The sequence below is a fragment of the Fopius arisanus genome, unplaced genomic scaffold, assembly GCF_000806365.1.
Source record: "Fopius arisanus strain USDA-PBARC FA_bdor unplaced genomic scaffold, ASM80636v1 scaffold00084, whole genome shotgun sequence".
Classification (NCBI taxonomy): domain Eukaryota; kingdom Metazoa; phylum Arthropoda; class Insecta; order Hymenoptera; family Braconidae; genus Fopius; species Fopius arisanus.
The window spans coordinates 435,960-448,454 of record NW_011887823.1 but is presented as its reverse complement, the minus strand read 5'-3'; positions in this window follow the sequence as shown (position 1 = coordinate 448,454).

The window sequence follows — 12,495 nt, the reverse complement described above, 5'->3', positions numbered from 1 at the left end:
TAAACAGATCAAGCTCCGACTTCATGCACTCGGAAGACTGTGAATGTAAGAACGACCTGGTGATTAGTTGAAAATGTCATACAAATTACAAGCCCCAATTTATTGATTTTTCTTCACTTTATTTACTTTTTTCTTATATTTTTTGCGTAGACTTATTCACCCTATTTTTGGGGGATTTCAATGTCTTACCAGAACTGCTCTGACTGAGTTGGGCATAAGATGCCTACGCGTTCTTTTACACCCCCATTCTCGCATCATAGATCCACTTTTTTCCTTGGTTTTCCTCTTGACTTCTAATACCGATTTCGCCAGCCGATTCTCAAGCGCCACCTTCAATGGTTTCCTATTTGTCACTACATTGCCCACAATGTCCATGCCCGCACTAAATGCTTCTTTATCGACTCACCAAGTTACACTCCCGAGGAAACTTCAAAATAGCTCAATTCAGTGACCACGCTCGTAAGGACTTCCTAAACTTCATTTCCTAAACATTTCATAAACTCGGTCAAAATTATTGTATCTCTCCACTGATGCACCGCCAGCCTGGTCAGCATAATATGCAATGTATGGACTCATCTTTCTGTTTTATGCAACCTTCTTGAAGTGAAGTGTTTCGTTCAATGGATCGTACTCGAATGGAATCATTCAACATTGATTACACCGTATAGCCGTATATCGATTGTACGGAAAGAATATCTCACCACAGAAATGTAATGAGGATTAGACAAAGAATTGAATGGTGGAAGACCTAAAGGCGATGACTGTACGTGGCCTGTTACATAGGGCGTAGAAAGGTCACCACGAACGAACAATTTTTTAAGCAAAACCAGACCGGCAGATAGAGATTCCCGGTTGAGGGGTCTAATATTGCTAAAAAATATGCCCACCACTTTCAAGTCTTAATATACAGGACGATTTATCGGAAAGATCTAAAACATAAGGTTACCGCAATCCTTTTTAATTTTTCCAAAGCCTTGCTCTTGACAATATTTAAATTTCATGCGTTGTTTCAAATTGGGAAAATTAAAATTATAAAATATAAATTATAAATTATTAAAATTATTCATAAAATGCGCAACAAAAAACATCCGATTCCGATCAGCATTTTGTAATTAAATAATGTAACTAGCACCAATTATGTCCCGTTAAAAAATGCTTCAATTTGGTCGCCAGTCACAACTTTTAATTCGTATATAAGCAATTATTGTTTTAAAACTTCTTTAGTTATTTCGAAAAGGTGTGAGATAAGGGGTTACCTGGACGGTTTGGGTGGTGACCTTTGACTCCGGCACGCTCCAGGAAACGTTACCGGCAGAGATATCCTCGCGGGTGGATGGGGAGCAGAGCTTACTAGTCGAGCACACTCGACTCCACACGTCAGAGTTGCCTCGCTACTCTCACGGGCCAGTCGGCCCCGGGCTCCGAGAGCCCGTAGCTCCTCGTGGTTAGCGTGGCTAAGCAGCCCGCCTTATCACTTTACCTATCGCTATCTTTCTTGCAGCCATTAAGCTGGGCTGGTGAAATATAATAGGAGGTATGCCTATACCTACACCTCCACCTCTCGCCATGCTACCGCCTATGGACAGCTATCGACTCCCTATCGCTATCTAATTACCGATCGCTCTCGACTCTATCGACCCGATCTGCTATCGATCACCCTACCCTAACAACCTTCCTACGCTAACGGGGACCGACCATCCTATTAAAAAAAAGCAGAGCACTGTCATGGCGCCCACCACAAGTGTCATGGCGCAATGCTCATGGGGCACTGTGCATTTATTCAGGGAGAATCCACACGAGCAGTTCCATGAGAATTGACATGGAGAAGTGCATCAACGTCCCGGCCGCGGAGCGGCCGGGGCGGTGCTTGTGTTAGTGCATCCCGACCCTCTCTCCACAACCTAGTACACTGAGCAACCCAGTGCTCCCGCACGCGTCCCATCTTTAACCTCCAGGTACTTAGCCGACATGGGTCACTAATTAGAAAAACGACCTTATGTACTCGATTTTACATCGTTAGTACATGATTGTACCTATAAAATTCTTGTTTGTACATCCACTGATTAATTAAAAAAAATAATTAAATTTCGGCATGATCTTAGCCGACAACAAATTAAAAATTGATCAATAAAACCAAATTAGGGGTGTTTTCTGAAGGAAATCGTTTGTACATTACGAATTTCATGTTTTCGTCGTTTGTGCATTGATTGTTAATGAGTTAAATTCATTTGAAAAATCATCATCAGTTGATGTACAAACAAGAATTTTATAGGTACAATCATGTACTAACGATCTACAATCGAGTACATAAGGTCGTTTTTCTAATTAGTGACCCATGTCGGCTAAGTACCTGGAGGTCCATCTTTACATCCGTCACTTTGGCATTTCGCGGGAAGTCCCCAGATGTCCTCACTGATCTTCGGGGAAGGGACAGTAACGACCTCTGGTGACACCCCCTCGAGTCCTGGCAAAACTCTTCTTTATTAATTTCTCTTAGTAGAGAGCGAAACCTATTGGAATCTTTTGGAATTTATTGGACTTATTGTTTGTACTATCGCGAGGATGGGCTAACCCCACCATTCTGTCCTATTGTCCGTACATGTTCTTGGAACCATTTGTAGAGGTACTAACCCCCACCTCTATCGGCTTTTTCGGTCTTTCCTAATTGTATCCTTAACAGCTAGGCGGCTACTCTGGTTTGCTACTTTACCGACGTAAAAATAGCTGGTGCCCTCCCGGTAATTACGCGGATGCTATGGAACCGGCGATGTTAACCAATTCCCCGGACTTACGGAACACTCCGGGGAATACATGTTACAGATGTTAAAGAGAATTGAAAAATTTGCTATGTTAACCGTTGTTCGGTATATCCATATACTGCTCACGTACGGAAGCATTGCCGTGTCATATGTTCTAATAATGCTATTTCGGGGATTGAGGGACTTATTCAATGTTCCCTCTCTGTTGGTCATATTGTAGAGACCTAGAGCATGGCAATTGTCCTCATGACGACCCAATTGCGCGTGAGTTTTTGGGCACATGGACCGCGCCAGAACTCGGTAAAGTCATCAAAGTGGGGCATAAAATTTTGGAAATTACCGAAACCAGCGACACGAAGAGACGGTTTATTTGCGGAATACAGAAATACTATTCTTGGAATTATACAACAGGTTTCACATTCGCCTACCGAGGGTGTAGACAATGAATCAAAGAACAGATACATATGCAAATATAAGGCAAGAAAAGGTACAAAATTAGACAGAGATAAAATTCAAAAGAATGCTGGGTTGAGAGCTGTGGCGAAGCTTTGTCTTAACTGTCTCTGGGGTAAATTTGGAGAGAGAAAAAATTCAACTAAAAAGGTAATTATTCGAACATATGAGGAATTGGCCCACATAAGGTTCAATCCCGAAATCAAGATGACCGGGCTCGGACCCGTCGATAATTACACTCTCTTCATGTACTGGAAATATTTAAACGAGCCTCCAGAGCTATCTACCAAGACCAGTGTTTAATTGCAGCATATACGACAGTTCATACACGTGTGAAATAATATTCTTATTTGGAAAAGCAGCAGAGCACATTTTATATTATGATACAGATGTGGCCATTTACGTGAGTGATGAGACAAATGAATTACCACTTGGCAACTTTCTGGAGGATTTGATAGATAATGGAAGTGGGTATGGGGAAGAAAGCTTTATTTTATTTCGACTTGTTGCCATTTTATGCAGAAAGACAAATGCATTCAAATTTCCCTTTACTCTTGTATAAAGGCGTTTATATAGAGTGCAGGTGTAAAACATGTCCCATAGATTTTCGTAGCATTGAAAATTGCAGAGGGCTCTAGTCATAATGCACTATAAAAAAGAGTCTTTAGTTTTCTTTACTTGGTCGGCCTCGTTTGCATTGGTAGCCTGTTACGAAGAAAGATGTGGGATTGGCCGTTTATGCTTATAGATCAGTGTTTCCTCGCCCGCAGGGATATAATGTTCTTCACTAAAACGTCATCGAAAACATGTGCATCCGATTTCTTCATTTTATATGATAATACATTGCTATTCCACAGTATCGCTTTCTTCACAAAACCCAAGTCCTGGAATTTCTTGCATATTTTCTCTGATTTAATAAGTTAATAAGCAATGGTTATGCTTTGTAATAAAGGAGCATTACGAGTGCTGTGGAAACTTTCTACTATTTTTTCATTGGGCTCAGCTGGTTCTTCGTTGTAGCATACGTGGAAATTTCTACATCCTACCACTTTTTTTTCTTGCGGTCAATGATATAATTTATTTCTGGGACGTTCGAGGTGTATCCATGCGCTTTCTTGGATGGTTTCTTCCGCTGGTGCAATTTATGGGGGTGCGTCCGAACCGTTGAACGGTTTTAATGTTCCGAGATTCACTTAAAGACTAGTTTGACACCACGAAGTTTCAGCTAAAGGCAATACACAATGTGCCCGCATGATAATTTGCATGTCTCACGGTCAAGCTCCACCGCAGCTTCGAGAAACTGTGCGTGGTCTTTGTACGTGCTGGAGAACGAAATCCTCTCATTATGATGAACCGTAGTACTGCCACATGGAAAATCAAAGTTGTATAGATCAACCAGTGGTTGAATTTCTTGGGTTCATTACATTTGAACGAATACAAGGAGGCTCTCGTCAAGGTCATTACAAGTGCTACAATGAGCTACGTGAAGTACAGATTTCTGTTATTAAAGAACTACACTATCGCATCGGAAAAAATTTCGAGGAAATATACTTAATCCTACTCAGGGATGGCCTTCAGCGCACAGGACCTGATGGCGATCTGGGATATTTATATGAATTATTTGGCGAAATGTATCATTTGTGCTATGACGAACTAGTATATGGTTTCACAGGGGGTCCATACCGCGTGCTCCCGTCCTAGAACCTTTATTGTATCTTACAAAATAATAATGTACAGCTTATTCCATGCCCATCATTAACAACTCACATATAACTCCAAACCTGGATCATTTTCTAATCAATTGAAGAAAAAAGTGATCCATGATTGTAGTGTTATTCATTCACGAACCTTCTACACATATTTCATTATCGTACGGATTTCTAAAGAAAATTCTAAAAAAATTTCCTCTGGTGGATTCAACCATTAAAAAATGATAATAGATCACACCGATTGCGTCTAGAACGGAAGTGGATCATCTAGCAATATGCAACATTTAAGGAAACCTTTAACCATCAATTTTAAGCCAATTTCCGTTGAGAAACAAACGTTGAGGGGCAAACGTGTCCACACATACTCCAGAACAATACCCTCTAGGGAGGGAGCGTGAGAAATTTCTCCATCTCGCCCACTTACTACTTCAAACTTTTGCCGAAAATTAGACTGGTGACATTGGCATATGGTATGACGATCGTAAAATCGTTGGAAAATATCTGGAAACATTTGGAAAATTTTCCAAAGTACTTCCCATAGGGATGATCGTAAAATCCCCCTCAAACAGGAAGCGGAGCACCTACGCATGAAGGTATCTAAATGCAGTGTCATCTCATAACACTTAATGCCAACCATCAACGATGTACTGCAAACGAGATGAGCATCGATGTTTTCACATTATGTTTGCGTACAGCATTTGGGCTAAAGTACTCCATTTACAGGATGCACCACGTAAGATGGTAGTGGTTTATAAAGTGGGCGTTCTCAGAATCCCGGATGCATACTGGTTCGCGTCTGAAATAGGGAGTGTACTGATTGTCGGGATGCTGCCGATAGCAGAAGAGATTTGAAATATTTAACGGACGATAGAAGAACGGCACAAGACTCTGATATCAAGCAAAGACAGTGGGCCAATTTCAATTTAGGTAGACTGAATTTGGCAAAGAAATTCTGGAAAGAAATTAATAATTTCACGGTCTGTCACTGTTAATCGATTTTTTGCTAAATAATCACTAAACAAGCTACCTTCGAACGTAGATATGCAACGCTAGATCCCATTCAGCGTCGCCAGGTTCTATCCGACAAAAGCGGAAGGTGCCGCTTACAAGAAGCGGTAGGAGAACGTTCAAAAGCAAGAAGGTAAGGAATCTCAGTTTTGAGACTTTCGCGGCTATAATTATGATTCTTGTTAGCTTCCGGCTAGATGTCGAGTTTGGTTTCAGGGTTTTGCATCTTCAGGGGTAAGAGCTCCGCTTCTGGGCTCAGATATTTTAGGGTAGTCTTTACATACCGACTCTTGTAATAGTAGTGGTACAGATGCGAGGAGCGGGAGTGGGGCCGAGGACGGGAATGGAGCCGAGGGCGGGGGGTTCAAACCTTAACTAATTACTTTTTAGTTGATCAATTATGACATTAGGATTATTCTCATGATGACTGATGAATTTTTGGTATTGTTAAGAATAAATGTTTTGGGACATTCGAGCGCTCAGGGAACTAGTGATTGGGAAATCATATCACGAATTGTCACGGTTATGACGTTTTGTATTGTAACGTGGTATTTTAATTTTCGACCGTTCGTCGGGTTTTAAGACATCCGGGCGAGAAGTACACCATTGGCGAGGCAAGATTTTGGGAGCAGCAATATTAAATTTCAACAATTAAGTATTAGTTTGACTTCTGTTAGAAATTAAGTTGTGAATTTGACTGGCTACGTTGTTCGATAGTCAACCGGGAAATTTCCGTCTAGGTGACGAGCCGAACAGAGTATTAACCGGCTTCGTCACCTGTTGAGTATTGTGGTTCCGTCATTGACCACACTTTTCGTTTGGACGCCTGACCGATAGCATTAATTTTCGTTACCGCTCTAACTCGTTCTTTTTAGAGAACCGTTTTGATCAAAATCGAGACACCAGAGGAGATTTTACGTTTTCTGACGAACTATTTGCTGCTTTCGAAGGACTGGTGGACTGCAATACCAGCGGATAAAATTATTAAGAAGTGTTTTGTTAAAAATTAGAACCAATCTGGAATTTCACGATTTTTTTCAGGTCCATCAGAGTAATTGTTCATGGCATTTAACGCCATTTTATATTGTTAAGATTTTTCGATTTCTACAATCTCATTCGGTAAGGATTTTTTAAAATCTTGCTAATTTTTATTATTTAGTTAATTCGTGATTATTTCACGAGTTTTTTTCCGTCTGAGAGGTCTGTGGTTTTGACGGATTTTTGCAATGATCCTTGTCCCTCCTACATATTATTTGGAATTTATTATCGCCGTATCATCAATTTTCTTTTGTTTGGCGAAATACTGGAATGCCAAGATCATTGTTATTATCCTCCAGACTTCAATTTGCTATTTAGTGTGGCCTCTGTAGCCACTGTAACGTGGTATTTTGACCCGTTACTGTTCCTCGACCGTTTCGCCTTAGTTATTTGACTTCCACCAGACGGGAAGTCACCTTCGATGGCGAGAGTCCTGAGAAAGAGGAGAATATTAGACTGATTTTATCTTCTTTTATTTTGAATTAAAATTACGCGCCACTGCGTTCCTGCTGAGGACATCATTGAGGATCTCGACGAGAAGACGTCATCAGGCTCTAATGGAATTTTGGCAGTGACTAATTTATGGATGTGGTTGTCGATGGAGCCACAATCCAGGCAACACATTCGCAACACATCAAGGAAGTGACGCAGTTTTGCAGAGCACGAGGCTGAACCGATTGGCATTGAATGAAAAAAAATAGAATAAGATTTTATCACGGAGAGTTACTATTCTCTCAAGGTAGTTTGGAACGTGAAATTGATTAAGATTTTTTAGGCAGCGCTGAGAATTCATTCTCATTTATGATAGGCAAGAAATTTAATGAAAGCATCGCAAAACTTTCTAGCGCATGCTTGCCAAAAATATTATCCATGTCGCGCATGCCCGTTCAATTGGGATTGGTGGATGATGAGGTTGTCATCCCCCCCAATCATTTAATTCATCGCGTTACCTACCTGTTGCCAATTCACGTGCGTTTTGGAAATCACTTCCCGTTTGGTGGTTAATTAGCGGACCTGTGACAGATTTTGAAACGAAGGCCGCTAAGTACGTTAAAGGACGCCATTCCGACGGTTTTGTGGATTCTGAACATTTTGGAGAATCATTAGGAGATTTGGGTGAGCGTGGTGACCGTTCTTTTATTGAAAGTATTTTGTTAGTGGGCAGAGATTCGATAGTCGATTTATTTTTGATGTTTCGGACATCCGAGTCCTGCAGGACTGTACGAGAATCGTTTCTATCAGGGAATCTCTGATCACTTTAATCAGTGATTATTTTGGCTTTCTCTCTCTCGTTCAATTAATTATTCAGATTGATTTTATTTTAAATTTTGTTATTTATAATTTTTTTGGTTAGTTTCGCGACTTTTGTTAAATAAATTCATGTCGTGAAATTCGTAAGAACCTCGCCATTTAATTTAATTTCGATTTAGTAGTTTCAAGGTCTCGCGACCTGCGAATTATTCTGTCTCTAGTTTTGTATTTATTTCGTGTATTTTCGATTGTTCGAGGTCACGTAGACTTATCGATTTTTCGCGTTACTGTTTCGAGTCATTGAATTAATGTGATAATTTCTTGTAAAGTATTTCTGATACAATTTGTGACTTCTCCGACTGCTAACCATTGAGTTTTGTAACTCAGTTGTTTTTCGTTAATTTTTTTTAGTTTCGTTGATAATAACAACTAGAGTCTCGTGACTCAATTGTTTGACATTTTAATTAATTCTGACTTCTGTGACTATTTAATTATTTATTAGTTTATTTATTTTGAAAACTTTTGGACTTCAGAAAAACCTGTATAAACTTAATCAGACGGTTTGACTTTACCGATTAATTTAAATGGTCTGTAACGCGTAGTCGATTTAAGGGGATTTTATTTTATCATTTTTTTTATGTATCGAGACTGATTTTTAAAAAAATTAAATATTGTTCTCCCCGACAATTCCTATTTTATTTATTTTTGCTGAGGATCCCAGTTGCATCCCCTTTCAGCTTCCGATTTTCTAAGTCTCTACGTGTTGAGCTACTGGATCAATGGAGGCTGAGAGCGAAGAAGGACTTCGATACGGCGGTTATTTCGTTAAAAATTGACCTGGCGCCTAACATTTGGATTTTGATTTTCTTTTGGGGTTGTTGGTGCCAGAGGGCAGGCTAATGGACGGAGGGTTCCGTGAACCTCCGAAAATTACGTCGCACCACATACATTGTAGCAATTGCAAGTGGGATTGCAGCGTAACCCTTTCGGTTACTATCGATGGTTATTTAAATCCTTTCGAGGCACTCCCCCTCTCAATCGCTTTCTTCGCTCTCTTCTTTACTGTATTAGTAGACACACTCGTTTCTCGTGATAAATGTAGATTCCTTCTCGATCTAAATTCTGACTTAATGATTTTACTAGCTGTTTTACACTTATTTAGAATCTTGATTTTAACATTTTTGATGTATTTCACTTTATCATTTCGACTAGTAATTTTACAATTTGACTTGTGGTTACGGAATTTGATAGTGAAATATTTGTTTGTGACTTCGTAATTTAATTTATTTTCCTTATTACCGAGAACTGCGTGATCCTTCGATTAGGGAAAAAATCGGGGATTTCAAATTAAATTTTTTTGTCTTTATTTAAAAAATTTGCATATGGTTAAATAATTAATACCTCAGAGTTATTGAATTTATGTGTTCAACATAACCCAGCTATTTCAGAATCATTGGATAGCATTTGGAACCCAGCCGCCTCCGTGGTTGGTATCCCTGATGGTTCATACCCAGAGTCCAACTCTGGGTTGTGTCCAGCAACCCAGTCTGGGTTAGGCAAAAACACAGAGTTGAGGTTAAATGGTGAATTTGGGGGAGATCTAAACGCAGGGTGTACTATGATCTTTTTCCGATAGTTGCTGAGTTATTTTAAGCATATAATGATATTGTGGAAGGATGTGGATAATTAAATGAATATGTTTGAACGCTAATGTGCTAGCTCTGGGTAAAATCCAAAACCCAGACAGGTGATTTTTATTCATTAACGAGGTAGCAAAGTTGCTGAACAATTCTGGGGATAACTGTATGTTCAGAGCGAACACGGGAGATGTATTAAAATAAGGGGAAGGGTGGCAACGATTGTTTGAGAGATGAAATGCCAACTCTGGGTCAAGACTGGGTCACAGTCTCCATCCCAGAGTTGTCTTTCTCTTTATTTAATATCTTTTTAATATCGGGAAATAAAAAATAGGGGTGAATAAAAGAATCATTTAACGATTTGATTGATTCTAGGGTCACCTAGTCGTGCGGAGGCGACTTGGAATATATTTAAAGTGAAAACTATCAGCTCTGGGTCAAGACTGGGTCACAGTCCCCAACCCAGAGTTGTCTTTCTCTTTATTTAATTTTTTTCAATATCGGGACATAGAAAAATGGTTAAATGATTCTTTTTATTCACCCCTTTTATTTATTTCTCAATATTAAAAAAAAATTAAATATAGAGAAAGACAACTCTGGGAAGGAGACTGTGACCCAGTGTTGACCCAGAGTTGGCATTTCATCCCTCAAACAATCGTTGCCACCCTTCCCCTTATTTTAATACACCTCCCGTGGTCGCTCTGAACATACAGTTATCCCCAGAATTGTTCACCAACATTGCTACCTCGTTAATGAATAAAAATCATCTGTCTGGGTTTTGGATTTTACCCAGAGCTAACACATTAGCGTTCAAACATATTCATTTAATTATCCACATCCTTCAGCAATATCATTATATACTTAAAATAACTCAGCAACAATCGGAAAAAGATCATAGTACACCCTGCGTTTAGATCTCCTCCAAATTCAATATTTAACCTCAACTCTGTGTTTTTGCCCAACCCAGACTGGGTTGCTGGACACAACCCAGTCTGGGTTCACTCTGGGTTAGCTCTGGGTGCCAACCATCAGGGATACTGTGTAACGCGGATATAAAATTCCCAAACGTCAGCCTCGGGAATTCGTAGGGGATTAGTCGTTGTCGAAAATACAATTGTCAACTAGGGAAAATAAAACTTAACCAAGAGGCCCGAGCCAATGAGGGGGCCCTTTAAGAAAAATTGTCAACAGAATTGCACAGCATTCGGGCCGCTCTCAACAAGTGCCTGGCGTGAAGAAAATCACGGCACTCTCGTATCGGGCGATCATAGAATAAGTTCTCCGTTGTCTATACTAATATTGTACGGCGATTGCCATTGTCTTAAGTTAAAATATATTTTTGTCAATTGAACTTTTGTGTTTTCTGTGATTTGTCTACTAAGTCTAGGAGAGCGGTTCCCGAGGCAGTAAAGTACCCATGTAGGGTTTGCCGACATACACAACGCAGCGGATGATCGGCCCAAGGTCGGCATACCGAATATCGGCTACCGGCTCATCGGCCAATATTCGGCAGTACATTGGTACACCGATTATCGGCTATCCATTAATCGGCCAACATTCGGGCGTTCGCACGTGTGAATAAATCGTATGGAGATGGTTTATAGGACGTTTCTATACGGTGATTCTATAGGAATTCTATATGTTTATCGTGTATGATATTCGAACAATTCTATACATAGTTCGTGTATAGAAATTTCTATAGAATCACCGTATAGCAACGTCCTATATAGAACATCCCTATACGAATTTTTTACATGTGTGTGGTCACCTCATAGAGGTAACGATGCATGTCGATATATCGAAGACATTTATTGTGACAGTGAACGCAAGTGAAAAAAAAAACAATGTCAAGCGCCTACAGAATGAAAAAATTTCGTTCTTTGAGATAAACACGAAGTTCTCAGGAAAGTAGTGTTGACGTGGAGTTGAACCACAGCAATTCTAACCTCCAAAACGTGCGACTGGACGAGGATGAAATTTTGTCTTATGATGTTCAATCTAATTGCAATGAAAATGTACTGTTGGAGAGTTTGGATAGTGAAATAATTGCTCTATCAAGTAGTTTTGAACAAAATATGAGTATTTGCTCAATTAACAGTGATAGAATCAACGTAGATGATTGTCACAATGATGATGATCATAAACGAGAGGGCAATGTTCCTGAAATTCCACTTCAAATTAATTTAACCCAAAGTTTGAGAGATTGGACTTTAAAATATTCAACGTCACTGAATTGGACTGTCGTTTCTGAATTGTTAGAGATTCTTCGAGCAGCAGGACATAGGGAATTACCAAAGACATGCCAGGCATTAGTTCATACTCCCCACCGTAGAGAATTAGAATCTATGTTAAGTGTTTCAAAAAAACAAGGTGAATATATATACATTGGAATAGAAAATATGATCTATCGGATGGTATCTACATCTGTATATAAAGAAGAACAAATTGCCTTACTAGTGCACATCGACGGTATGCAGCTCTACAACAACTCCAAGATGGTGGTTTGGCCCATAACTATCAAAATTTATCATCCAGACTACGACACTTCTCCTGCTGTGGTTGGAATTTACGCTGGAGATTGCAAGCCAGATTCTGTAGAAGATTATTTAAAGGATTTTGTTATCGTGGCCAATTCGTTGA